This window comes from Ambystoma mexicanum, chromosome 10 (assembly GCF_040938575.1).
Source record: "Ambystoma mexicanum isolate Mex_15411 chromosome 10, UKY_AmexF1_1, whole genome shotgun sequence".
Classification (NCBI taxonomy): domain Eukaryota; kingdom Metazoa; phylum Chordata; class Amphibia; order Caudata; family Ambystomatidae; genus Ambystoma; species Ambystoma mexicanum.
Genome location: NC_090932.1, coordinates 72,770,088 through 72,794,045, shown reverse-complemented (window position 1 = coordinate 72,794,045; position 23,958 = coordinate 72,770,088). Strand labels below are relative to the sequence as shown.

Sequence of the window (23,958 nt, the reverse complement as noted above, 5' to 3'; positions counted from 1 at the left end):
ATGGTATTGGTAGTGAGAGATTTCTGGACATCTTTACCAGATTTTGCATATCAGATTTTTGGAAATCCTTACCAGTATTTGGGTGTCATCATAATATACATTTCTTTTTTTTTAAAAAAAGGTCATAAGAAGCTCAAAGGCCAAAGGACCTGATGTGATAAGCAAGAAGTGAAAAGTACAGGTTAAAGAGAAAGAAAGAGAGAAAAGAGTCATCACCGGATGACAACAGGTACCTAGTTTGAGTTTCTCCAGATGTAAACCTTTGTGCAATACTAGCTCTAATGATTATGCGGAGGAAGCAAGCCGTGTGCCAAGATGGAGTGGAGCAAAAAAGATCACATTTATTTATTTATTTACTACTCTTGATACAGTATGGCCATTGTCCGAGGGCAGGCAGAGCACTGTACAGCAAAAATAACATGTACAAACAACAGTATGAAACCATACATGACAATATAAACATACACCACCGTGAGACAAGAATGGCCGGCGGCTGGGTGTAAGAGGACAGGGGCGATCTTTAGGGCCATTCTGCTGGTTGATTAAGATCACTCCGGGGCTAGACAGGAAACAGAGATGGAGAAAAGAAGTGTCAAAGGGAAGTCGGGTGTGGAAATAGACAGGGATATGAGCGCACAAGGAGGGGGTGGGCCGGGAGATGCAGGTCTGTGTTGTGCGCATGATTATGATGTGTGTGTGGTTGTGTGTGTGTCTGTCACTGGTGCAAAGTCACTTTCTGTGCCCCTCTGTTAGGACCGTTGGGGGCCCTCTGGACCAGGAATGTCCATTCACCGGGGGTCTCTTTCCTTCATTAAAACCCCAAATGTCACTTGTACCTTCTTGTGGCCTCATATGTATGTCCCACTTCCCAACATTACAGAATTATTAACAACAATGAAACTAGCAAAATATTTCACCGCATTAGACTGATCATCTGCTCACCATCAGGTAGTTCCTAGATGAAGATTCAAAGAACTTAACATCTTTTGTGATACCGTTGGGAGCGTATCGCTAAAAATGCATGCCCTTCGGATTGGCTTCTGCTGCTGCAGTCTTCCAGAGACTCATGCAACAACTGTTTGGAGGATTTTTATTATTATTATTCCTTTTTATAATGCACAGCGCGCCAGAGGCCTCAGTGCGCAGAAGACTTTACAGGAATAGGACACAGGGAATCCAGGAACATACCACGTCATAGTAGACAGATCAAAAGGGAAATCCTTATTTAATCATCAGAATTAAAGAGGTAAGTTTTAATAGCTTTTTTTAAATGGCTAAGATCTGGAATAATTCTTAACTCCAGGGGCGAAGAATTCCAGAGACCAGGAAAGCACACATCAAAGCTAGTACCAACAAAGGAATGCAGTTTATGACGAGGCTGAAGAAGCTCATTGTGGCTGTTGGAGCGTAGAGACCATACACTGGGATTCCTGTGGCTACACAGGAGCTTGATGGTGAAGACATTTATGGGTCAGCGAAAGCAACTTGTGAGATCCGGTGTATCGCCGGAAGCCAGTGCAACGAACGTCATGCCTGGGAGACATGAGCCTGCCAGCAGGTCTGCATACTGCTCTCACAGCATTCTTCTGAGCACTCTTAATAGTCTTAAGGTTGTTCTTTGTAGTTCCACCAAAGAGGCTATTACAATAGTCGATCTTGGAAAGCATTAGTACCACCGCTAAAGATGCCGCATTGCTATCGGAAAGATATGGTTTAATCTGCCGGATGAGTTTGGTGGTGGAAGCATATGTAGATTTGATGTGAGTGACATGCGTTTTCATATTGAGATTAGAATCTAAGTATACACCAAGAGTATTTACCCAGGGGCATGTTGTGATCGTAGATACTGATAAGATAAAGTGGCTATATCTAGGAAATAATTTGGACAGTCGCTGACTGGAGTCCAATAGCAAAAGCTCTGTCCCCCTACCGTGTAAAGCAAGAGAGTTATTGTTCATCCATTTTTGGATGATGTCATATACCGAGGCAATGGTGAGAGAGTCCCTGTAATAATTCCCAGTTAACTCGATGACCACCTGAATGTCGTCGGCATAGTTGGGAATTTTAATAATGCGCTCGTCCAGGAGGTCAAAGAGTGGGAGAATATAAAGATTAAACAGTGTAGGAGACAGAGAGGCCCCCTGCGGAACACCACAGGTAAGTGTTTTGGGGGGAGACGCAAAGCTGTCTACAGTCACTCTGACTAATCTAGGTCCCAAAAAGGACGCAAGCCAATCCAATGCAGGGGCCGCACAGTTAGCTATGCTCTTCAATCTCTTAAAATGTAACATGTGACCAATAAGATCAAATGCAGTTGAGATATCGAGCAACATAATGATAGCCACTTGTCCTGAGTCCATGATACTTGTCGGGTTAGCTCTTAAATCAAGCCTAGCGGTCTCTGTGCCATGCTTTGCACAGAAGACGGATTGCGAGGAACTCAGTAAGTTGTCCGTTTCTATGTGTTTTTAGAACTGTAGATAAGCAACACTCTCCAAACTCTTAAGCAAGAAGGGAGCATTAGTAACGGGTCAGTAATTATTCACATCCAAAGGATCCAAGGATCCCTTTGTTAAAATTGGAGTGGTCCATACATTTTACAAACATACTGGTACGGTGGAATTGAGAGAAGAGGAGTTGGTAATGTTAGTGACAAGGGGAGCCAGACAAATACAGCCTTTCTTAACAACACGGGCTGGGCATACGGCACAGGGACAGGATGTGGGTTTAAGGACACTATAACAATTTTGATCAAATCCTCTTCAGTTGTTTCACAAAAGCAGAACTGAGTCGGATTAGCAATTGATATACTTTTATCATTAATTGTATTCAAATTCAGGAGCATGGTATCTGTTTTAATCCCCTCACTATTATCTGGCACTAATATCGTGCATGAGTCTTCAATGTTAGCTCGATGGGAATCAAGTTTAGTAGTGAAGCCTGATTGTGTACCAGCACACCACTAATTATCAATGGTGATGTTCGGATAGGTACAGGGTTTACCTTTAAAATCTTTGAGTATTAAGAAGAGTTCTCTTTGAGAGTATTTAGCCAGTAAGATTTTAATCTCATAATGGGACCGTTTAGCAGAGATAACAGAGTTCTTGTATTTGTTGCCTGCCTTCTGATAGGCGGTCAGGGTCAGATGATCAGGGGATTTCCAAAAGACTCTTTCTGCTCGTCTCTTAGCCTTCCTCAGTTCAGCAATATTATCGGTAAACCAAGTTTTATCGAGGGTTTCAGATTTGCGTGTTTTAATCACTACAGGTACAAATGTATCGATAGACCACGTGGTAATTTCGATAAACTGATCTGTAAGAACATCAACATCCATTAAAAGTGTCAGATTGCCCAACATTGGACAGATGTTATCAATAAATGTTGCAGGTGAAATTGTATTAATATTCCTAACCCTGGTGATGATTCTGGGGTTGACGTTCAGTTTAATGGGTTTTGAGGGAAGCTTAAGCATAAACGTGACCAACGAATGGTCAGACCATGAACATGGTAATATTTCGATGAAAGAAACCTGATGTTATAGGTAAGGACCCAATAGAAGAAGTTGTCTTCTGAATGATTGGGATGCTTAATCCAATGAGAGAAGCCAATGGCTTGGAGAGTTGAAAGAACAGACTCTGCCTGACCATCATCACTATGATTGGAAGGGGTGCATTTCTTCTAAGGTGACATCTTGATGACTACATCTATGGAAAAGGAACATGATGTGAAACTTCTGGGGTTTTGCAGGTATTCAGGGAGAAAGGACTCACCCTCAAAATAGGAAAGTGCAAGGTCAAGGTGCAAGAAGTTACGTACCTAGTACATGTGATCAAAGGCGAAGGTATCAAGCCAAAGACAAAACTATTGAAAACTATAATGAGTAGGCCTGTTCCCGCCGGGAAGAATGGGAGATCATAAGAACGGATATCAACAAGGCACCAACCCTCACAATGTTTAATACCGCTGCTACCAGCATAATTACAGTTGATGCCAGTAGTGTGGGGTTAGGGGTAGTGCTTGAACAAGGTCAAGAAGGTAGAGAGGTAACCATTGCCTTTGCTTTTTCTTGTATTGAAGGGTACATAACTAAACTACTCCACCATTGAGAAGGAGGCTCTGGGTGTGAAGTGGGCGTTGGAGCATGTTAGAACACTAATTTGGGGATTGCCAGCTATAATCAAGATGGACCACAGACCCCTCATTCATATAATTAATTCTAAAAGCCCACACTTGACCTCACCGAGAATCCGCAGGTGGATGCTGGAGATTATGCAATACAATGCCAAATTTGTGTATAATCCAGGTAAAAGGAACGTTATCGCGGATTGCTTCTCCAGATTACCTTGGGCTGATAAATTAGGGCAGGAGATGGAAGAGAATGAGAAGGGCATTGTTGCCATTGTTCAGCCAGGAATTGCAAAGGAGGATTGGATCAGAGAATCAACAGAGGACCCTGAACAGTGTATGCTTAGATGCGCTGTTCATGAAGGCTGGAAGAATGTGCGGAATGCCCTTCCAGACTTTGATCAGATCTGTGAAGAGATTGTTGAAAGCTCAGTGTATACAGTGAGAGGTGATTTCATAATTCCACCAAAGTCCTTGAGAGGCAAACTTCTCAACTTGCACATGAAGGCCACTTAGGGATTAATGATACTGAGGGAAGAGAGAGAGCGAGAATTACTGGTGGTCGGGGACGATGAGTGAGGTTGAAGATTCAGTCAAGTCATGCCAGTCATGCACTGTCAGTGACAAGTCCAAAAAGGTGAATGTGGCACCTCTTCAACCTGTGCAAGCCCCCAAGTCAGTGTGGAAGAAGCCGGCAATGGATATTGCAGGACCGTTTGAGGGTTTTGAGCCATGCAAGGTGTACATAGGGGTCCTCATTGACAGCACGTCCAAGTGGATGGAATAAAGCATCATGAAAGAAAGCGTGATGGCTATCAAAATCGTGAAGAACTGGTCACTGACAATGGGACCTAGTTTAACTCGGAGAGCATGCACAGGTTTTTGAAAGGCCCTGGAATCATACACATATGCACATCCTTATACCATCCCATGGCAAACAGCCTTGTTGAGTTCATTAATGGTTTCATTGAGGGGATGATTCAATTGGCAGTGGCAAACTCACTACCCTGGAAGGAAACTCTAAAAGAGTCACTGAATGCATATAGGATGACTCACCAGTCTGTGACTGAAATTTAACGCTTTGTCATGAGGGGTTTGTAGTAGGCTGAGCCCTTTGTGGTTGATAGAAAGAAATATTAATACGGTGGACATGGATGAAATTCTTTCGAAAGTGAGAGAGAAACAGGGAAAGTACAAGGACTATTACGACCGCTTCAAATCTACCCGTGAAGTTGAATTCAAAGAATGTGACTGGGTCAGGGTTCGGGAACACCAGAAAGTGATGAAAGGACTGTCTAAATTCAGGAAAACACACAGGATTGAGAGTGTAGAGGGAAAAATGGTAGTCCTGGAAGAAGGCAAGGGTTGGTTGTTTGATGACATTGTTCGTACCACTGAGAGTGTGCCTGGCGTAGATATTCTGTATGATGGTGACAAATCACAGTCTTCATAGTTTTGGAAAGAGGAGGTGCACGCTGGCTGTTCACAAGCTGGCTGTTCTGGGCCACCAGCCTGGAAGAGGAAGATCCAGTACAACTTCAGAGAGGACTTTGTGTATTATTGAATTTCGCAAGCTGGCTGTTCTTTGCCACCAGCCCAGAAGAGGAAGATCCAGTTCAACTTCAGAGAAGACTTTGTGTATTATTGTATTGTATCCTTTGTTGTGAACCCGTTCCTTGTTCCTTCCCTGTTCTTCCTCCTCTCCTCTTCCGTTCACCTCTTTATGCCTGCTCCTTCCTCATCTATGGGGGGATGTTATGATATGCTCCTTGCTCTGCTCTATTGTCCCATTCTTGAGCCTCTACAGGTTCAGGAATGGCATGGGAGAGATGTTGGAAAGATCAGGTCGAGTGTGGGATGATGTAGCGACTCCCCGGTCCTCCGGGGTCTCTTCCCTTCATTAAAACACAATGTAACTTGTACCTTCTTGTGGCCTCATATGTATGTCTCATCGCAACATCCCTCAGACTATAAACATTGCATTCATTTAGCATGTCCCTAGTGTAGGCAGACTGCAAACACTATACACTTGCTTTACACACACGCAGACATTAAACATTACTCTAGTGTTACCTCGTTTAGCTCAGCCCATCCATATTGCAATATTTTTTATTGTATGCTTATTGCAGGCAGGCGTAAGACACTGCGGCATAAAGACACATAGAAAACACATTACTATTTGTGTGTCTTGCTTGGAGTAAGCCGACACATATACCAAGGGTAAATACTGCACTTGTGTACCTTATCCTTTCAGAAGTCGCAGACACAGAGACTGCATTCTTCCATGATTGTGTCGTGTTCCTAGGGCAGGCAGAAGAACAGAGAGAATGAAACATGTGCACTAGTTGTATCGTGTCCTTAGCGTAGAAGACACAGATTGTAAATATTGCCTGTAAGAGGACATTGCATGTAAAAAGACATTACATGTAAGACGCACACAGTGAGTAAGCTATATTACATTAGTTTTCTACTGCACCGAATCACCAACATTGCAGTTTCAAAGAACCGATCCTTGTCCATGGCATACTATGCCCCCACCCTTAGTCTGCTGGGAAGGACAGCAAGAGGGAAGTAATGGATGAGAAAGCAGGGAAGGAGGTTGCAGACGCTGGGGTGGAGGATCAGACTGGGGCAAATGGCTTGTATCGATCTATGTGAGTACTGCGCAGCCCAAAATCCAGCATACGGTTACTCCGATTGCGAAAGCTGAGCCACCAGTAATCACATAGATCATACATCTATGTGGTTCTACCCCAATCCCTTCCGCAAGACCCGAACCAATTTTACCGTACAAGGGGATCAGGAGACACTCCCACAATCACTGCGCCCCTTGTTCGTTATAATGGGCTTTGACGTTTCCGTTACTGCCGAATGCGCAATAAATGTGCATTCACATTTCATTTCCACCATTATGGAGCGATATTGTTTGCATTATGTGGATGTGACTTAGTCCACTATATAAGGACTATCTCCTAAAGAGATGCAACACAGGAAAATATAGGTTGGGTTAATATAGGCACTGTAATTCCAAGGCAGTTTTTGGTAAAACGATAGGTGAGACATTGACTAGTGGTGGGGGCATGAGGGCCTCAGGAGCACGCGCAGGGAATCCTGGCAGATATGTGGACTTAACACATCTGCAGTGGCTATTGGGAAGTTCCCCAAAGGGGACTACTAAGTAGACTCCAGCAGGTGGCCTAGTCCAAGATTAGAACTTGTGAGAAGGTGACATTTTGTTGGTAACAAACGCATATGAGCACAACGGACAAGAGCCCAAATTAATATCCATTGCCTTCTCTATGTGTTCAACACAATAACTGCCTGCTCCACTGAGGTGCTGGTTTCTTCCTGGCAGAGGAACACACGCTCTGCCGGCAACCATCAACCATTTTCAGGTGTGCAGGTCTTGCTCGGAAGGTAGGGCAATAGTTCTGATTTTCCTATTCGAGGCTTAAAATAACTATTACATTCTCACCCTGATCAATGAGCACATGGACCGATAATTCTGGAGCGGCAAAAGACGGGTGACCCTCAAAGCAGAATGAAACGGTGGGTATGTCAAACCGGATATTAAATTATGCTTCCTATTATAACGATATGTATGTATATTGGCCTACGCCAAGTTGCTTAAAATTATACGCGAATGACTCTCTACGGCAAGGTCTTGACCTTAGAAATTGATGTAAGCCGCCATCTTGAATCAAGCCTCCATTTTAGGTTAGAACCGCCATTTTGGGGTTTTTGTACAAAGTCACCCTGTAATCTAAAATGGCCGTCTCGTGTGCCCTTGTTCTTGCCTTAACCTCTCCAACCTCTGTAGGAGAGTTAATGTCCAACCTGCCTTCAGGCTACATGTTAGGGTCATGTAGACCTTGTCCTTTGTTGACCTCGGGAGCAGGGGATTACTTGAAATAGCAATGTTAAACTACAAGTATACAAGAACAGTAATGCTATCCAAATATAATAGGTGAAACATTTGTTTGGTCTGTATTAAACCAGCATGTAAAGAGTGTAAATGTTAAATTAAAGAATAATGGAGTGTGTTAGTAAATGTATTCAAAAGTAAACCGCATGCGCGAGATATGTAAATTAGGAAATTGAACCTGGCGCGACCCTAGCCCAGTGTATGATTAACCTGTAAGAGGGCTGGACATCATTTTACAAATTGTATAAATGCGTCGATGTCCAGCTAGAAAATTTTGTTCACTGCTCACATTGAACCCTGCTGGTGGTCTCTGTGATGTATTGACGGCCAAATAGCTATTTGTGTACTGTGTTGAATACTGTTCAGTTTTGTAATAAAGATTCTGGAAATCTTTACAAGCCCGTGTCGGTGTATTTTCCTTTGCTTGATGTAACAGCCGTAATATTGTATTTTTTATGATTCCACAGATGGCGCCCGAATAGTGAATTCCTCGATGAAACTGCACGATCCGATCCCTGGACGGTGAGCTGTAGCCCGAGACGACTTCTTGACGAGGTTCCATATATTTGAGGTGGGTAAATTTGCCGAAAATCACCAGACACATGGGTCCTTAGCATTGTCCTTAGTAACCCGATCGGGCCTCCCAGTCCTTTGGTCAGGTGAATCATGCCCCGATTCTTAATCTCACCCTGGCAATTTAAATTTGGAGCATTGTACTTGCGAGCACAATTATTTAACCAGGTAACACCAGAACTTTGATATGCCGGGGAAATTGTCTGCCTGCTTTAGGGCATTATTCCGCAGCGACAGACAATCTTTGGAAGATAGCCGTCCCGCACCACAGGAGGGGTCACCGGCATGTACTATGTACTGTAAGAAAGGCTTTGGTAGCATAGCATTTAATATCATTTGGCACAGATTTCAAACCTCCCCTAAAAGTACTATTACGCTGCACTTAATTTACCGACCCCCGGGCCCTCCTGGCTCATTTGAGGAAGACATCACTTCACTAGTTGCTGAAAGTTCCAAACCATCAGCACAATTGATTATACTCGGAGACTTTAACCTTGGGTTTAACGACCCCCTAGACACCCCAGCCACTGCCCTGGCCATGGCATTAGAGGAGCATGGCCTCCAACAACTTTGCTCCAAACCTACCCACTCGAAAGGCAGAATCCTTGACTGGATAACTACCCTTAACTGCAACATTACTACGAAAGATCCCACACAACTTATCTGGACTGACCACCACCTCCTCCCGTTTGACATTCTTACCAGCAACTCAGCACATAAAAGGCCTATCATGGCACCTGCCTGCCCTACTAGGAAAAAGAGCAATATCACAGCGGAAGCCCTAATACCTCTGGTGATCCCTACTTTAAACGCACTACCCGCCACAATGGACTTGAACCAACTGGTCAACGCCTACAATGAGTCCATGGCCAAAGCCATTGACATCATTGCCCCACTGAAACTGCGCAAAGGAATACCCAAAGCGCACCTGAACACATGGTTCACCCCGGAGCTCAAAACCCTGCGTCAACAAAAAAACAAACTTGAAGCACTCTGGAAATCAGTGCCTTCTATAAATAACAGAACCAATCTCACCAACATCTCCACCCTCTACAAAAATGAGATTATACGGGCCAAGAAAGAATCTCTCAATACTAGGATCTCCCAGGCAAGCTCCAGTACTAAGGAGCTCTTTAACATACTAAAGGAATTAGAAAACCCCATTACCCCCACTGACTCTTGCACTAAGGATAAACCCTGGTGCACAGGGATCCAGAATGCCCTAGCTAACAAAATCTCAGGGCTCCAAACTAAAATCAACAACAAACGACAACAACTCACTCTCGATCCCACCTCCTTCCCCACGCCCCCTCCACCTACTGCCACTAATTCAGGCTTCACCTTCAAAAAGGTATCCATATTGGAGGTTCAGAAAATTATAGAATCCCTTAAACCATCGAATTGCAAGGGGGACAGCTGCCCCGCACAGATCATAAAAGATGCAGCTAGGGATCTCTCCCCATTTATCACCAAATTAATAAACCTGTCCTTCGCCAACAACATGGTCCCCAGCAATCTGAAACAGTCCTGGGTCCTACCGCTACTAAAAAAAACTACTCTCAACCCTGACATCCCCACGAATTACAGACCCATTACCACCGTCCCATTCCTACTAAAAATCTTGGATAGAGTGGCTTATTTACAAATCCAGGACTACCTTGAGGCCAATCACCTACTAGGAACTCGCCAATCTGGCTTTAGACCACAACACGGGACAGAAACGGCCCTTGTTGATCTCAAATGCCAGATAGACGAACTCAAAGACAAAAACAAGGCTGCCATCCTTCTACTCCTTGACCTCTCCGCTGCCTTTGACCTGGTCGACCATAAAATCCTGTGCAACCATTTATCTCTGGCAGCACACTTCTCCCACTCTGCAGTCACATGGATCCAATCTTTCCTGGACAACAGAACCATGCGGGTCTTCTCCCCCCTAGCAGCGGCTGACCCCATCCCCATCACCTGCGGTGTCCCACAAGGATCCTGTGTCTCACCTACCCTTTACAATATTTTTACCAAGCCCTTATTCGACAAGCTGGACAATCTGGGTGTCACCTATACTAACTACGCAGATGACACCCAGATACTCCTCACCTTATCAGGCAACTACAACAAGGACGCCAAATGGATCAATGAAGTCTTTTCCATCATTCAGGCATGGATGGCCACACATGACCTATGCCTGAATGATGACAAGACTGAATTGCTTCTTGTCGGCTCACCGAACACTATCAGTAAACTCTGTCCCGGCTACACTAGCTTCACTATTGACGGTAACACCATACCCATTGCCAAGAGCGTAAAAACCCTCGGTTTCTACCTAGACACGAACATCAACCTAGCTAAACAAATCAACATGACCGCCTCAGCCACTGCCTACACCGGTAAACTTATCAGGGCCTGCAGACCACTGATTTCCCCTAGCAACTGTCTCATCCTAGCCAGAGCACTCATTCAATCTAAACTGGATTACTGTAATAGCCTCTATGTAGGTGCCAACAAAACAGTAATCAATAAATTGCAAGTTTTACAAAATAACGCACTCCGTGCCGCCCTCAATATTCCTAGAAGGGAACACATCTCCGCCACCAGAACTGCCTGCAAATGGTTGTCCATCCAACAGAAAATTGATTTGAAAACCATATGCCTTACTTACAAAGCCCTCAATCATCTTGCCCCACCCTACCTCTCGAACAAATTTACACTAAGACAGAACACTAGAACCACCAGATCGTCCAACTCATTACAACTAACAGTTCCCAAATACTCCCTCAAAAGAGCTGGAGGATCCAGCTTCCCAACCTTGGCATCACAACTCTGGAATTCCATCCCACTGGATATTAAATCCACACCTACTTTCCAACCTTTCAGAACCAAGGTCATTTCCTGGTTAACCAACAAATAACTGTCCTACCACATATGTATGCACTCCGAATGTCCAATTTTATGTATATTGTTTGAATACTATTATCTATGCCCTATCAATACTGTACTATTGTCTTTTACCTGTAACCTGATGTTCAAAGCGCATATATACCCCCGGGTCAAGAGCGCTATATAAATAAATAAACAAACAAACAAACAAACAGATAAACCAGACATAATTCTAATCTTCGGTGGCCAACCAATGGTAGTTTTGAAATCCCTCGTATAGAATATTCAGAGTCTGTATTAGTAAAGAAAAAGGCTAGACCTGCAGCATTTGATGCGTTGCACAGTTGGAAAACAGAAGCTTTGCAGCAACAAAAGAGTAGAGAGAAACACATGCGTAGACATATGACAAGTGTCGAAAAGGCACGGTTATATGATCAAAATAAACAATTGGAGTCAGTTAGGAACACGGACAGGGCATTTCAATTAGGCATTCAGAAAATCTACCCTTCAAAAGATTTTCATACGTCAGATGAATTGATTAATAAACTTTTGCATGAACGAAGGCCCGATGCCTCAGCGCCACCTCTGTACGTCCCTCTTCCTGGCGCTTTGCCCCTTCCTGTTGTAGTTCCACCTCCTATAGTTCCTCCCGTCCTCCCTGCTGTTCTTCCTGTTGTTCTTTCAGCCGTCATCCCTTTGGTTTTCAGAATGTGCCTACTCTTCCTCTTCCAAGAGATTCTGCATCACTTGTAGTAGATCAGGGAGCAAGACCAAGGGATGTGACTCGTAATACTGTGTCCCCAGACAAAAGGAGTGAATTGACTGCTTGGGCTAAACATTGTATGGAGAAGGGTGAACAAGCTGATGTTTTTTCCACACTTGAAAATTTAAAAGATATTCCTGAGAAAAATGTTTTTATCGAAGGATTAGGGACTCATTTGAGTATAATGTGGAATAGACTAAATGATATAGATTTCCCACAAGGGTTGCGGGATTTGAACGCCTTAGCGCTGTCCAGAGATACTGCGAAGAAGGTATATGAGCATGTTGAGAGGATTTTTGAGTATAGGAAGGAGTTGGAAGAGTTACAGAATGAGGAAGTAGATGGTGGTAGTTTAGGTATTATGTACTTACAGAAACGGTTTTCTCCTCGCCGTGAATTAAAAGGTGAGGAAGCGCAAATTTGTATAAAGGATGCGATAAAATGGATTTCGGATATTTGTCGATAACTCCAGATGAAGTATATGACACATATAGTCAGTATTCGTTAGAAATGCAAAAGAAAGTGATACAGGTGATGGTAGAGCACCTGCAAAATGAGTTTGTAAAAAGGAAGATTTGTTGTCCCACAGAATTGTTGAGTGTTTATAAGAGAGCTTTTTCGATTGATACTTCTGCCTTGGCGCTTGATTTGGCTCTGTTCCTTAGTAAGCGTTCGGAGCTGCCTACTTCTCAGTTGCCTATGAGAGAGGTCCCTCCGACATTTGTCCCGAAAGTTGAGATTGCGGCCGATGCTGGACGAGGAATAGTAGCCAGAGAAATTCCTGCACATTACGTTTCACAGTTTGTTCACGTCCCGTTTTCAAGACAGGAAGTGAACACCATAAAGCAATCTATTCCCGATATAAGAAAGAATCCGACCGGATTCTATAAAGAAATACACTCGGTCTTACAGTCGTTGGTATTCACTTTAAGTGATATTGACCTATTATTTCCAGTACTCCTGCCAATTGATTTGTGGAAACAGATTAGGACTATAGATGACATACCTGTGTTGGGAGATAAATGGGATAACATGGTTATGCTAGACAGAGAAAGGCCAGCTGGCGAACGACCACCTCAAGTGATATTAATCTTGCCTGATAGAATTATTGTAAAATTGAAAACTCTGGTTCCAGAAAAAAGAATCATTTGGGACAAGCTTACGGCCTGTGTCCAAGGAAAGTCCGAGGGTGCTAACGATTTTTTCAATCGGTTCGGTGCAGGTATTCTCAGATTTCAGTGGACAAGACTTAGGCACAGAGTCAGGGAAAAGGTTGTTTGTCGACAAATTTGTACGTGGATTGCTGCCTGACATCCAGTTACAGATTATGTCTTCTGAAAGCGCTTTGCAGGCGAAGTCCCAATAAGAAGTACCGCATATGGCAGAGTACTATGAAAATCGTGTAAATACTGAAAAGGAGAAACTTGAGAAAAAAAAGGGTGACCTGAAAACTAAAGTTTTATTACAGCAGATTGTTAGAAACCCTAGAGGGGTAATCAATTTAGAGGTCAGTACATTCCACAGGGAAGTGCGCCCTTGGCTCCGGTAACCATTAACCAGTGTGCCTATTGCCGGCAGGAAGGCCACTAGCGCGCACAATGTCCGACCTTACAGCAAAGGTCATTTGGTAACATGGGTAGACGATCCAGAGGTCGCCCAGGTGGAGGGGGCCCTGGCAGAGGTCAGTTTACACCAGAATCACAGCAACCTCCTTCACAAGATAAGCAAGTTTCGAATGTGGCTAATAGAAACATTTTTGATCACCCTTCTGCCGCGTACCTCTCTGAAGAGTTTCCTTTTGATAATATTCTGTTCCGCTAGGATTGCCCAAAGCAGGATTTGGAACCTACGCCTATTCCCGTTCATCAGAAAGGCCCCTACGTTGAGATGGCGGTGGGAAATAGGAAGCATCTATTTTTAGTAGATACGGGAGCACAGAAATGTTCCATTGATCATTCACGGGTTCCAAATATTCCCCTGTCAGGGCAATCCAACATTTCCGTAGGGTTTTCAGGCACACCTGTAGTTTGTCCAGTCTCTTTGCCGGTACCGATAAGACTTGGTTCCTTCACGGAACAGTGTCCATTTCTACTTACCACAAACTGTGGGGAGAACTTGCTGGGGCTAAATTTGTTGAAGGCATTGCATGCAGTAATACATTGTTCTCGGGATGGATTCGGCTAACAATTTCACCTCAGCAATCACTCGCCTCTCAGTTTTTGACTCAACCTTTACCGCCAGAATTTAGTAATGTTCCAGAATGCTTATGGGCAATTGATGATAATGATGTGGGCATTCTTCAAATTGAACCTGTTAAAATTATTTTGAAACATGGAGTAAAATTGCCTTGCATCCCGCAATATAAGATCTCAGTTGAAGGCGAACAAGCTTTGAAATGTATAGTTTCTGATTTTGTACATCGTCGAGTAATTGAGGAGATTATGGGTAGCATATGTAACAGCCCCATTTTGCCTGTATACAAAAAAGGTGATAATACGATTCCCTTTCATTTTATAATTGACTTACGAGCTATTAACAAAATTGTGGCTCCTCAATTTCCTATTGTACCCGATGTTACAATGATACTAACCATGATTCCGGCTTCTGCCACTCATTTTAGCATTGTTGATCTTAAAAATGCGTTTTTCAGTATTCCCATACACAAGGATAGCAGCTATTTGTTTGCGTTTACCCTAGGTGGACGCTCCTCTACATTCACCTGTGCACCACAAGGGTACACTTAGAGTCCAATATTTATAGTAGAGCATTGAAAGAGCAACTCGATACTCTCGAGTTGCCTACTACTTGCACGTTACTACAGTATATAGATGATCTCCTCTTGGCTGCTGATTCTGAGAGTGCCTGTAAAGAAGGCACCATGTTGTTGCTTTGTCATCTAGCAAAACATGGCCACAAAGCTTCACTTAAAAAATTCCAATATTGTTGTCAGGAGGTCGCCATCTTCTGTCAAAGGAGGGAAGACGGTTGACACCTGAACGAATAAAGACCATTTCTGGTATGTCTGTCCCAAATACGCAAAAGGAAGTTAGAGCCTTGATAGGTATGGCTTCTTATTGTAGATTGTGGATCCCTAACTTTTCGTTAACGATTAAACCAATGCTGGCTTTTACAAAGTAGGGCATTTCTTTGCCATTGCCATGGACTTTGGAACACCAGACTGCATTTGATTTGCTCAAACCCGCGCTGTGTTCAGCGCCGGTTTTAGGAACTCCAAATTATGATAAGGCCTTTGTATTGTTTGTGCATGAAAGTGATGGATGTGCTTTGGCTGTATTAACGCAGGAGCATGGAGGGATGAATAGGCCGTGCGGCTACTATTCCTCCGCCCTTGATCCAGTAGCATGCGCTTTGCCAAGATGTTTGCGCGCTGTTGCTGCTGCGTCAGTAAAACAGAGTGAGGGAATGGTCCTGGGTCATGCGTTAACCCTAATGGTACCTCACTCTGTAGATATTCTATTGAATAGAACTCAAACGCAAAACCTCACTTCTGCACGATTGACAAGATATGAACTGATCTTGTTTGCCCCCCACATTCAAATTCAGAGGTGTTGTGTATTAAATCCAGCTGAACTTTTACCTGTTTTGCAAGATACTGTTGATGGTGACGATACGTCACACGATTGCCTTTATATGACAGAACAAGAAACTAAAGGCAGAATCGATTTGAAAGACACGCCTTTGAATAGCCCACAAGGAGAGCTATTATGTGATGGCTCTTGTTTTAAACTTCCAGACGGTACATCCACGGCTGCTTATGCTGTTACTACTTTAAGCACGGTTGTGGAAACTAAAAGAATTATGCATAACTCTGCGCAGGCCGCAGAAATTATAGTGTTAATATAGTTAATATAGTGTTATAGAGCCTGTGAACTTTCTGAAGGGCCAACAGATATATACTAGTCAGTATGCCTTTGGGGTGGCCCACAATTTTGGTAGACTTTGGAAAGAACGAAGTTTCTTGGCCTCGCACGGAACGAAAATCCAGCACGGAACTTTAATAGTGCGATTACTTTCAGCACTTGCACTCCCTGTTCAGTTAGCTATCATAAAATGTTCAGCACATCAAAAGGTTACAGATGATGTAGGAAAAGGGAATGCTTTCGCCGATCAGATAGCTAAACAGACTGCCACTGTTTTCAGTTCAGAAATATATGCTGTAAAAGAAATTGTACATTTTTGCACTTTAGGCGAAAGTATCGATGCTGTAAAAGATATTCAAGCAGATGCTACCATAGAGGAAAGTAAGAGATGGATCGAGGGTGCAGGGAGATTGGATGACGATGGGTGTTGGGTAGACAATATTGAAGGGAAATGGTTACTCCCTGATGCCTACATTACAATGATGGTTATTATGGCTCATGGTCCAACACATGTTTGTACGCGAAAATGGACAAAAATGCTACACAGTGTATGGGCCAATGATAAGGTTTTCAAAACTGCGGAGCGTTTTGTCCAGAACTGCATGGTTTGCTTGCAGCACAATGTAGGAAAAGGTACCTCGACTCCTAGAGGAAGTTTCGCCCCACCTTCTGTCCCGTTTGAGGTTATTCACTTTGATTTTATTGAAATGGAACGGTGTAACAATCTTAAATATGTATTGGTTGTTATTTGTGCCTTTGGTAAGTGGGTTGAGGCCTTCCCGGTTAGAGATGCAACGGCCATAACCACGGCAAAAACTCTGTGAAAGAGTTTTTCCCTAGGTTCGGGCTGCCGAGAGTCATCTGGTCAGATAATGGGCCACACTTTATTGCCACTGGAATCCTACAAATTTGCAAAGGATTACAGATTGACAAGCGGTTCCATTCAGCTAGACATGCCCAAAGTGCCGGATTAGTGGAAAGGCACAACAGCATTATAAAGAACAAACTCGCTAAAACGTGTGCTGGCACCAAGCTAAAATGGCCGGACGCTTAACCAATCGTGTTACTGTCGATGAGAACAACCCCTCAAACTAAGACTGGGCTCTCACCCTTTGAGGTGGTAATGGGGAGACCTGCTAATATTTGGGGTATGCCAAAAAGTCACTCATTATGGGATATAGAAAATGTGCTTCTTTCAGATTACTGTAACCAGTTCACTAAAAATCTGTTTTCAATTTATTACCAGGTGTGAGAGGCATTACCTGTGCACTACGAGGGTCCTGGTCACAGTCTACCACCGGGGGACTGGATCCTCACAAAGGTTTTTGAGAGGTCGTCTTGCCTTGCACCTCGGTGGAGGGGTCCCTACCAAGTCCTGCTAGTCACCCAGACTGCCGTGCGGGTAGCGGGTCGTAAACACTGAATCCATGCGACGCACACCAAACGGATCCCACAGCCCGTGCCATACGATACAGAAGACTCAGAATCCCTTCCCACTGCTGTAACTAGCGTGCCTGAAACAGCAACAACCAACAAGGGAGAATCGGAGACCGCTTCAGAATCCGCAAGGCCGGACAAAACGGTCATCGTGTCTCTGCACTGCCCAACAGTGGAACTTCCGGATCAATCCTTTCTTGATCCCATTTCCGTCCGTTTGCCACTTCCAGGAGGAAGTGACGACACTTTGTCCTCACCAGAACTGCAAAATATAATTTGCGCCCAAGGAAGTAAACATACAGCATAGTCTGACTGTGCGATTGAGAAAATAATTTTAGGGCTTGTCTTTTTGGCCCAACTGTGCAGGAAGATTCTGTCGGCTAAGGGTTGTGGGAAAGACATTATGAAGACGGGTGACTGGAGTCGCCAGCAAACGAACAATTGGTGTTTTTTCGGTTGAAGACGACAATGCCTGCACCCGCTACCGCTCGTACCGAACTTTTAGATAAACATTTGACTAGCAGAGACAATGATCAAGCATGTAAGGGGACCCCCAAAATATATTGTTGCCTTTTTGTGATAATTACTGGATTTTTAGTAGCTGTTGGGTTTGGGTTATGGTATCTGGAAGAAGCATATCCGTTAGAGGACTTTTTACCTATTGAAAATGTATCTGTTATTCCCACTCTTTCTGTGCAATTGCATACTTTGTCGCCTAGGGATTCTTTGCATAGACGGAACTATCAGAATAATACCCTTTTGTTAATAATGAATGCCACTCATGCAATTTTTAATAAGACCAATTGCTGGATCTGTACACATCTACTGCAACATGGGGATAAGGGGCTAGGTTGGTATATTTATCCTTACCTTTGACAACTGCCTGTTACGCTACCCTTAGAGCACTATTTTTAGGTCGATGGAATGACAGCATCTCAGGGAATTTTGATGGTACAAATTTAAATAGTTTTGAAAAGAATGTTTTGATGCCCCTGGGATGCTTGCTTTTTGCAAATAGACGTAAGCCAAACGTTGCTTCTGTTAGGCCCTCTGATAGATTGTCTCGTCCCTTTCAGTCTTTAATCTCTTTCAAAATGGCTCCTATAGGCAATAAAGATGCCACGCTTCCATCTTATTCTGTTAATCATAGCCCCGATTAAGTATCCTTCTGCATACAGAGGAATGGAACGCGGTCAATGGGTAATTTTAGAAAGTGCACCAATGTTTCGAATTTGACTAGCGAAAACAGACCTCTGTACGTAGGTGAACCTGTCTATTTTGTTTGCGGTAATGTGGCATTTCCAAGGTTGCCCAGGGATTGGCAAGGAACCTGTTATTTAGGGATTCTATTACCCGGGGTATTTATTGCCAGTACTATAGAAATTTCGAAGACCCGTCCACGACGAGGTGTAAAAGGGGATACTCCAGCGCAAACTCTAGGAGATATTATGAAATCCTTTGTGCCATTTTTTGGGCAAATTACGAATTCAGAAGATATCAGGGGACTAGCGAGAGTATTGGAGAGAACCATCAACCGGACCACTGACATACTCTATAATATGACGTTAGAGCAGAGAGCGATAAGATTAGTGGCTCTTCAGAACCGGATGGCATTAGATGTCATCCTGGCAGAGCGAGGAGGAGTATGTAAATTAGTGGGGTCCGCTTGCTGCGTTTACGTACCAGACTCCTCTCCAACGATCTTTAGGGCTATCCAAAATCTACATGTTCTTAGTTCAGAAGTACATGTTCCTGAGGGAAACTGGGAACTTGGTACATGGTTTTGGGACCTCCTATGGTCATGGGGATGGAAGTTGTTCTCGGCCCTGCTGATTATCTTGGGAAGTTTTCTGTTTCTCTGCTGTTGTATACAGTGTCTCCCTGGTATATGCTCAGTATTAGGGGGATGTTGCGCACAAGCAACAAGTGTATTAGGGCATAAAATATACGCCCCCAAAGGAGGTTTCCAAAGAGTATGTGTTGAAAGAAACTCTGGTGTCAGATCTAATGGCAATAGATATGTCCGACAATGATTCGGGGTGTATGGACGATGACGCATGGAGTTACTTGTAAGCAGATCAGAAGTAGTGTTAGCACTTGGCATAGGCCAAAAGGAGGGTTTGTCAAACCCGATATTAAATTATGCCTCCTATTATAACGATATGTATGTATATTGGCCTATGCCAAGTTGCTTAAAATTGTACGCGAATGACTTTCTACGGCAAGGTCTTGACCTTAGAAATTGATGTAAGCCGCCATCTTGAATCAAGCCTCCATTTTAGGTTAGAACCGCCTTTTTGGGTTTTTTGTACAAAGTCACCCTGTAATCTGATGGACAAATTAACCGCCATGGTGAATAATGACTCCAGCTCATTCCTTACAGACTGGTACGGGGTGCAGCAGTCCTGGGGATGGGATGTCCACTGAACTTAAGGGAAGGTGCTTCTCCAGAAAGGAACGGGTCTAGTCCAGCAAGACAGAAAGATACGGACTGGGTCCCCGCTTCCGGGGGTACGGAGGCGTTAAACCAACCAGAGAAGCGGTCACAATTCGCACCGACCTCGAGGCTCAAGAGACGGAGCCACATAGGGAGTCTCCCAAAGACAAACAACCAGAATGGATACGGGGGGGGAGGGGTTCGGGGGGGGGCTACCAAGGGAGGGGGGGAGGGGTCATTCAGTTCTTTCTTTGTTGTTTGTCACATAAAAAATGCAAATAAAAACTAAAGTTTAAAAAAAAAAATGGCCGTCTCGTGTGCCCTTGTTCTTGCCTTAACCTCTCCAACCTCTGTAGGAGAGTTAATGTCCAACCTGCCTTCAGGCTACATGTTAGGGTCATGTAGACCTTGTCCTTTGTTGACCTCGGAAGCAGGGGATTACTTGAATTAGCAATGTTAAACTACAAGTATACAAGAACAGTAATGCTATCCAAATATAATAGGTGAAACATTTGTTTGGTCTGTATTAAACCAGCATGTAAAGAGTGTAAATGTTAAATTAAAGAATAATGGAGTGTGTTAGTAAATGTATTCAAAAGTAAACCACATGCGCAAGATATGTAAATTAGGAAAGTGAACCTGGCGCGACCCTAGCCCAGTGTATGATTAACCTGTAAGAGGGCTGGACATCATTTTACAAATTGTATAAATGCGTCGATGTCCAGCTAGGAAATTCTGTTCACTGCTCACATTGAACCCTGCTGGTGGTCTCTGTGATGCATTGACGGCCAAATAGCTATTTGTGTACTGTGTTGAATACTGTTCAGTTTTGTAATAAAGATTTTGGGAATCTTTCCAAGCCTGTGTCGGTGTATTTTCTTTAGCTTGCTGTAACAGCTGTAATATTGTATTTTTTCTGATTCCACAGGTACACTACAAGAACCAAGGTGGGCTCCGTAGAAAAGCAATGTGAAAGCTTGCATTTTAAATAAAGATTTCACTGGTTCAGCATATATATATGTGCCAGATAAAGGGATGAAACAGGAAGCGAGTGAACATTTTTGTATTATTGCTATGGAATGGAGCAGACAACAACAAAGGACACAAACAAGCAATTGTATCACGTGCTTAGTTAGTGTAGGAAGACAGACTGTAAACTTGTTTTATTTGCAATATGTCAGGCAAACTGTGCAGGGGGACACAGGCAGTGATCGAAGTGAGTGGGAACAGCCGGGAGCGGTGTTCCACTACTTTTATTTTGTACTGTTAACAGCTCCACTACTTTTTGCAGCCATTTTCACCATTCCAGAACTGTTCTTTGTGAAGTTAAAGCACGCTTCTCCACTTGAACACCGGATATCAGTTACAGCTAAACTGAAATCTATTTCAACCCAATTGGCTGTCAGCATGGCTTCAACCCTTGAAAAATGTGTTGCATGTTGCCCCTTCCTGCCTACACTGTCCGCCGCTGGAGTCACAGTTCCTCTAATTTTCTGGTACACTTCTACCGCTGGACACAGGCTCTATACAATCTGCACGATTGTATCATGCATTTAGTTTATGTAGGCAAACTGTACATAATTCCCTTTTTGTAGCATTCCTTAGGGCGCATGCCTGAAGGAGAGCTATTTCCATGCTCTTTCTGTTACATTAGTCGCTTGCCTTGCAGGACTTCCTGTCATGTGACATGGTGCCCGCCCAGGAAGTTGCCTTCTGTTACCATGCAGCAAGGGGCTTTCTGTTCTGTGACTGCTATGTCCCGTGTGCTTGTCCTGCTGGCTGCACTTAATGAGTGAAAGAATCTTCATGAGTGATGTGCACTTCCTGTCAGCTCTGAGAAGGCTTTAAACACTGTGTGGGCGTTCTAATAGATTGTCAGTAAGGAGCTGAGTGCCTGAGTTGGCTGGCGGGTGTCCCTTGCTTAAATGTACTCTTAAAGACGTTTAATAAGACTCTTCCTGCAACTGAAGAAATAAATCCTTCTTTTAAACGTGCCTGCTGCCATAACCTCGAGAATCTGAGTCAATTTGAAAGCATAACAGTTATTTCATGTTAATTTGTTGTGCTGCGTCAAATCACCACTTTAGCGATCGTCGTCAGGGCCAGGATTGTGCGCTGTTTTTTTGTTACAGAATTTCTGTTAAGGAATGCAGAGTTTTCCCAACAGGTTGAGGACACGAAAAGGCAGGTGGGGATAAGGTAGGCTCAGGTAAGCCCAATTAGTGTGTCTGGGGCAACATGGGGCATCAAATAAAAAGAACACGTCTGTATGGCGACCCCCAGCCTAACTGTCTTCTGTGCCAGCGGTGCAAATTCTAAGTCTTTCCTGTAATAACGGGCACTCGAGGGCAATCTGCCCGAAGGCTCTTGAATCAAGATGAAGTGTTCCTTGCTAGTAGGGGAGCGGCGCGCTAGCGTTGCGGGTGCCATTACCCACCGCGCCGGCACTGCAAAAAGAGCAGCAATCGGTAAGGTGGTAATTAGGCTTTCTCAGGGCTCAAGGATCCAGACACACTGTGTGCACCCTGTGGTTAAAGAAACAAGTTTGGAGGACTTCTATTCATTTAATTTAAAAAGTAGAGGGAATCCAGGGTTATACAGATGGGAAGTTAATAACTTGACAGTCGCTGAGGAGGCACAACACAGCCTAAAACATGTCTCTAGTTGTGTTGCTGCCCAGAGGGGGCGTGGCCTAATAGTTCCGGCACAGGAGATTCCCCTAATAATGGGACCAAGGCTTTTCCACATAGGGCTGGCCGTCTTCTGTAAATGACACAGAGGCGACAAAGAAAATGGTATAGAAGGATGCCCAAAGCAATGCCAGTGGTAAGGATTCATTCAAAACCTTACATTCCTTTGGCTCTGGTTGGTCTCTTCACCAAGTGGAAGGGCAGATCCTCAGATGTGGGTCCTTCCTTGTGTCTAGGGAATGAGGCTGGAAATCATTGATGATGCCCAACAAGGCCAAAACATCGCTGGAGTTGCTCATACCCCATATGGGGACGGGGCAGGGGGGCTGGGGGTGTGGTCGAGCAGCTGAGGCTGCATAGGTCCAAGTGCTGATAGAACCAAGATTCATTTGCTTATGGGTTATTGTTCTTTGTCAGTGGTACAGATGGCTTAAAAACAATGGTATGGAGGTTTACTTAGCAATGCGAGTGGTAATGTTTAATTTAAAATCTTTCACCCATCACTTTTTGGTTTAGTATCGGTAGTAGCAGTAGCAGAAAAGGTAGCTGAAGTTGTAGTAGGAGTTGTAGTAGAGGTAGTGATAGTAGTGGAAGTAATAGTAGTGGTATTGATAGTAGTGGAAGTAGTAGTAGAGGTTGTAGCAGCAGAGATAGTGAAAGTAGCAGCAGTAGTAGTGATAGTAGTGGATGTAGTAGTAGTAGTAGCAGTAGAAGTGGTGGTATTAGTAGCAGTAGTGGTAGTGATAGTAGTGGAAGTAGCAGTAAATGTAGAGGTGGTTGTAGTGAACGCGCTGTAGCAGTAGAACAGGTTGTAGCAGTAGAGGCAGTGAAAGTAGTACTAGTAGCAGTAGTAGTGATAGTATTGGACGTAGTAGTAGTTAGTAGTATTAGTATTGGTAGTAGAAGTGGTGGTAGAAGTAGCAGTGGTAGTAGATGTAGTGATAGTAGTGGAAGTAGCAGTAGTAGTGAAAATACCCATAGTAGTAGTAGAGGTTGTAGCAGTAGAGGTAGTGAAAGTAGTACTAATAGCAGAAGTAGTAATAGAACATTTGTGCATTTTCCAAACCTATAGCAAACCACGTATTCAAAGGTTATCCTTATTGACAAGCCCCCCACCCCCCACTGACAGACGGGCCAGTGTAATAGGGTCAGGATTCCTCAAGAGAAAAGTAGCACGGATTACATAATTTTGAGTTTCTGTCTACAGATGTGTTGCAGGTACCCAAATATAGCGACATACACTACTCTAGTCA

General features: G+C 43.8%; 1 protein-coding gene across 1 annotated transcript in view; it reads right to left on the bottom strand.

The window, feature by feature from the left end:
* The window catches only part of LOC138491168 (solute carrier family 12 member 9-like), a 1,232,896-nt gene that overhangs the window by 472,821 nt on the left and 736,117 nt on the right, over positions 1-23,958 (bottom strand). The gene's annotated exons all lie outside the window — the stretch shown is intronic.